This window comes from Sciurus carolinensis, chromosome 14, assembly GCF_902686445.1.
Source record: "Sciurus carolinensis chromosome 14, mSciCar1.2, whole genome shotgun sequence".
Classification (NCBI taxonomy): Eukaryota; Metazoa; Chordata; class Mammalia; order Rodentia; family Sciuridae; genus Sciurus; species Sciurus carolinensis.
Window position 1 is genome coordinate 18,292,298 of NC_062226.1, and position 6,423 is coordinate 18,298,720.

A 6,423-nucleotide genomic window follows, 5' to 3' on the forward strand; every position below is an offset into this window, starting at 1 on the left:
AGTTTGGGTTCCCTTTTACTTTATTCTGCCACAGCCACTGGGGTAGAGAAGTGACAGGGCTTGGGTGGGAAACACTGCTGTCAGGGACAATGCATTCAGATTCAAACTCTACCATCACCAAATCTCCAAATTTGGACCTGCCACTTCACCTCTCTGAGACCAAGGCTTTCCTCCTCCAATTTTTTGAATGAACTATAATATCATATTAACTAATATACATGGGTGTTGAAAGTACTACTAGAAAGAAACATACATAAACCTTCTTACAAACAAACATGAAATGAATTTTTTGTATGGTGTATATGTATAATCATATATTAAAATTATATGTTATGTACAAATCACTACTTCAACATTGAAACACCACAGTGAAAGCCTGAATTTGTCTTCAACTTTGGTGAATTCTGATACCTCTAAAAAGTTTTTTAAAAGCTACCATACATGCAAATTGACTCCAAAGAATGTCAGATTGCAAGGGTTGAAACCAACCATTGTCGTTAGCATCTTGATTCACACTTCTGACTACTACCCAGAAACACTGTCCCATAAATGTTCAGGGACCAAGTGCTCAATATTGTCTCCAAAGATTTTTTCAGATAACAATGTTTTCCCAAGCTACCCTTCCCTCTAGTTAATGTAAACTTTTGCATAGGAGGGAAAAAGACACTTAGTAGAATAAATACATCTTTTAGGTTTCAAAATGCCACTGTGGGTCAAAAGGGTTATCTTGAAATTTTGGGAAAACGACAGTTTATACTTTGGGCAGACAAACCTGAAATGTATAACAGGGGCCTAAAGATGATGAAGATTGGATGGGGAGGGTTGAGCAATTGACTAAGATGACTCATTCTTACCTCATTCATATTTATTAACAATAATAATAATAGTGGCCTGCAGAACGGCTCCAATGTGTCAGAGCTTTGTGTGCATCATCTCATTTAATCTTCCTAATAAACCTGTGGTATGAAGGTTAATACCCACTTCTAAGAAATGAAGAAACTAAGGATTAAACGTATTATGCAATTGCCAAGGTCTCAAAAATGAGCAAGGGTAGAGACTTAATTAGAAACCAGAGTTACCCAAATGCAAGACATTTTGTATAACACACAACGGGGTTTCTTCTTAGATGGACAGACTTTACATGACTTCCATATACAGCCCATGCTCACTTGTTATGTTGAGTTAGCACTGCCATACAACTATCCAAACAGCTAGAGGAGAGAAAACTTCAGAACAGATCATACTGAATGATAAGAGGGTAGAACTATGGGTGACCTATAAGTCATAAATAATGAGTTTTCTTCTCATGTTTATCAATGTTTTGTGTGACTTTGGGCAGGTCACAAAATTTCTGCATGCCTTCATTTTGATGCCTGTAAATGGTGACAGTTGCTCTTGACTTTTATGTCTATTTGGATGGTTCTGGAAATCACATGAGATGTCAGAATGAGTACTTGACAATAGAAAGACATTGCTCTTATCATGGCATTTTATGACTAAGATAAGGGTTTAGGGTATCGCTGACTGGAAAATAACTGTGATAAACTTACTTAAGCAAAATTCTGGGAGGATTGGTGTAAAGGAATGGATGGAGGGGAGGTGGAACATGTGAGTGAGCATGAGTTACTAGGGCACTGGGGCCATGAGAATTATTACAAGAGTTTGTGGGAGGCTGAATTCAGCCCAGGATGACAAGTCTGCAGGGTGAACTAGAGGTGAGACAGGTGAGGCATAGAAGTGGGTTTTGGGAGAAGTCAAAGATGGGAATACTGACTCATCATTTCACTTCTGACTCCATCACCTGGAACCACAAAACAGGTGCTCATCCTGAAGAATAGCTTGGGGCAGGAGAAAAAAGAAAAGATTGAGTTCATGGATTTTTATTAGGCAACGACTAAGTGCCTGGGAATGGAGATGGTCAGGAGTGGCAATCGTTAAGTAAAGAGTCATAGGACAGAGTGGTTAAAAGTTTGAAAAGTGATTAGGATAGAACTTCCCATATGTTTAGCATTTAATGAATGGTAGTGATGATAATGGTAATATTCACTTTGATATTCAGGACATGTGAAGTATAAGTTATAGTCTCTGACTTCAAGAAGTTCACAGTCAGTCAGAATAGGCATAGAACAAAACAGGAAAGAATTGGGAGAAAAGGAAGAAAATGAAACTGTGGTAGATGACTTGCAGAAATGTCTCCAATGTCCTACTCATGACTATATTCACACCCTTCACAGTGATTCTTGACAGCTTCCCCATCTGGGGGTGAAATCTATTTCTCCAACTCTTGAATCTGGGCTAGTCTTGAAACTTGGCTTTGGCAACTTAATGTGCCAGTTTTGAATCTAGATCCAAAGGCCTTGCATGTGTTTTCTTTCTCTTTTAGATCCTTGCCAGTCACCATGAGGACAAGCCCAGACTAGCTGGATGATGAAAGACAACCAACCCACCCTATTGTCCCAACTGACCAATTGCCAAAAAATGAGTGAGACTACCCTAGACTAGCCAACCCTAGCTGAACCACCAGCAGACTCCAAACACATGTGTGAGCCCAGCTGAGATCACCCAAGCTTAGACAGACTACAGCTTCCCCTCAGACCTGAAGACATGTGGGCAGTGATAAGTTGTCTTTATTTTAAGTCACTGAGCATTTGGGTGACTTGGTATGCAACCACAGACAACTAACACAATAACCGATTGATTTTCAGTTCTATGTACCATCTTCTATGATCATCACGAATGTTCAGTGAGGGTTTACATCATTGACTCCATTTTGCACATGAGAAAATAAAGATTTGGTGAGGTGAGGAGTAATTCATATATAGTCTTAGGATAAGAAGCAGTAGACCAAGTTTTACACATCTGTCTGACTCCAAATCCTATGTAATCTACATTTTGTCTGAAGTAAGGTTAAAGAAAATGTTTTATAGGTTGATCAGGGTGGTTGCCTTTGGGACAAGAGTTGATAGTGGTGGAGAGAGGAGAACACATCATCCAGGTAGAGATAAACAATGGAGTTTTATTTGGTCATAAAGAAGAACAAAAGTATGCCATTTGACTGAACATAGATGCAACTTGAGATCATTATGTTTAGAGAAATAAGACAGGCTCAGAAAACCAAGGATTTATGTTTTCTCTGCTATGTAGAAGCTAGAGAAAAAAGAGAAGTAGGGGAGAATCCCATGAAAATAGAAGGGAGATCAGTGGAGTAGAGGAAAGGGACTATGGTGAGGGAGGAGGGAAGGAGAAGGAAGGGTCCTGGGGAATGAAATTGGTCAAATTATGTTACATGTATATGTGCATGGAACAATGAATCCCCACTGTTCTGTATTAACAAACAAAATTATGTGCAAGCAAGCAAACAAATGAATAACCCCAAACAGGAAACAAACCAAGCCCTCCAGGGGTGGAGCTCCATGAAGGCATGAACCACAGTCTGAGCAAGAGAACACCAGGAGGGAAACCTATAAAGGTCAAGTAGGATGATTCTTGTCTAGCCTCTGCAAATAATGAGAGCAAGAGAAAGTTAATCACCGGTCGAGGCAGATGGGAACATAAGAGAGGATTTTAGGAAGTAAGTGTGACACAGGTGAGGACTGGGGACATTCATGTCCCCATCCAAAACAGATGTGATTTTAAGTAGGAAAGGAGAAAAATGGCTAAAATCAGAAAATTATAGCAAATGTTAGGCCAGCACAGAATTTCTAATAATCCCTCCACCCCCTTGTTTCCAGGAAAGGTGTTTGCAAGAGAAGTCTGGAAAGAGTTTTCAAAGATCAAAGCCCAGTAAAGTCTGTGTCTTGAACAAATGCCCTGATGCCTTTTTCTACATTTACCACTGACCTTTGTTCAAGATTCTTTCTCCTGCTCTGTGAGTAAAGACATTCCTGAAGTTTTTCTTCTTGGGATGGAGATTACTATTATTCACAGACAATTCTGACCACACAATAGGATAATCCTTCTGTGCATACAGTAGGTTCATACTTCCTACATCTTTTTGGTCAAGTGGGCAATGAGTCTAGTCTTGGCTGATGAACTGAAAAGGTAAGCATTATGTGTATTATCCATGCCTGGCTCTCTGAGTGACAGCAATTAGTGGACAACTAAAAATGAAAACAATAAATAAATTTTTGTTATTTTAAACCACTGAGTGTTGCAAGTTGATTGTTTCTGAAGTAACACCTCATTTGTTCTGACTAAGGAGCCTTCTTCTTTTTGCTGGTTAAGATTGGAATTTCTCAAAATGTGTTCTCTGGATAACCAGGTAATAGAGTTGTCTATTAAAAGATTTCTATCATCAATAAACTCTGAGAAACTATGACTACCAGATTCTCATCTTAGAAAAGCCCAATAATCTGGAGTAAATTAGAATATACTATCTTAGATTCTAACAAACCTACCAATTCTTTAGATTTCAAACACCACCTATATGCAAATTATTTCCAAATGTATAACTCCTATCATTTACATATGCCTACATAGAATGTTGTCATTTTAAATTCAATATGGCAGATTCTAAATTCATGATCATCCTATACCTCAGTCTATTTTACTTATTTATTTACTATACTTCTTCTAAGATATTGACCCCCCCTTCCATTTTCTATTTTTACCAATTAAAAACTCTCTGAAGTAATAAAATTCATCTAATTTATTGCTATGTATGTCCACCCCAAGCACAAATGTTGACCCATAGTACATGCTAATGTTTTCTCAATGACAGGCATTTGGGACTCACCAAGACCCTTGAAGATGTGTTCCTTCCTTTACAGTATGACTCTCAGGGACAGTCAGAGTCAGGAAAGTCAGGAATTTCCACTTCCCCTTCATATCTTATGAATTTGGCATCTTTCTGAGTTTTTACAAAATTGACCTAAGAATATTACACACTATGTTGTTGAGAATATTAAATAAAGCATACTTTAAAGTCTCACCAAACATGTAAAGTTGCTAAAAACATTGAGTTTTCTTGCTTTTCTTCTTGAATAAGTAACTATTAGTGACACTACTTAAGTACCGTTGGTAAAATTTGAATTGATTTTCTGGATAGAAATTACAGTTCTATGAAGGTTATATTCAACTTCTTGGACAACAAAAACTCACTGTGATCAAGACTTGATTGTGATTCTAGTTTCTCAATATCCTCTAGCTCCATCTGCACCTTTCTCTTTCTCCTCAATCATCACATCCTTATCTCCTGTCATCATCCGCCAATGACCTCCATCTTTCTGACTTTCCATTAATGCCCTTGGTCTTTATACTAACCCATTCAGTACCCTGCACTCAAAGAGATCTTTTGTTTTTTTTTGGGTGGAAGTATGAGGGATTGAACTCAGGGGCACTCAACCACTGAGCCACATCCCCAGTCCTATTTTGTATTTTATTTACAGACAGGGTCTCGCTGAATTGCTTAGCACCTCACTTTTGCCAAGACTGACTTTGAACTCTGGATCCTCCTGTCCCAGCATCCCGAGCCACTGGGATTACAGATGTGCACCACTGCACCTGGTCAAAGAGATCTTCTGAAATGATGACAAGTTCTCCTTTGAATGGCACCCCCTTGAATTTTGAAGCAAGCTCCCTCTTGGCTTGGCTTAACAGAGAGACACTTCGTAAAGTGCTTCCTCTTACCTCATTAGTCTCATCTCCTACCAACAGTTCCTCTGCCACTGACCTGTCCTTAAACTCCTTCACTTGAACTACCGTGACTGGCCTATGCTTGCTCACCTGCCATGCTTCCCCGGTGCTGGTCCTTTGCAGTGAAGGGCACTATATCCTAGCCCTTCATCTAGGTCTCTTCAATTCATCCTTGGAGGTTTGCCTAATGTGTTACTAGTCCAGGAAACCTTCCTTGGCCTCATTCCCATTGCATTCTCCATTCCCATACACAGTCTGCCTCCCTGGTTAGACATGTATGAGGTTACTAGTCTGCCTTTCCCAGTAGGAATCCCATGAGGGCAGGCACAGTGCTTACACCAATAGGAGCTCAGCAGAGAGATGTGGTTGGAATGAGTGAGTACTCTTAGGACAACGGAGAGTCATTAATTCTATGCATTGAATACTGATCATTCTGTGTCTTGATTACATGACAGAATGCACTTTCTTGCCCCCTATTGGTGGTTGAGCCAAGTAATGCGTTCTGGCCAATAAGGTGTAAGTATCACTTGAGTGTTAAACCCTTAATTGTCACTGTGAGACCCTCCAGAACTCTTCCTCCTCTAACAGAGATGAGCAACATTAAAGTTGACGACTACTTCATGAGCCCATATCCCATAAGGACACATGAGGAAGAAATAAATGTTTGTCATTGTAAACAACTGAACTCCCAGGGCTGTTTGTTACTGCAACATAACCCATGCTGACTGACACAGAGGGGTGCAGAAAATGTGACCTCATGCAGGAAAGTAAGTGTAGAAGTAGGAAAAT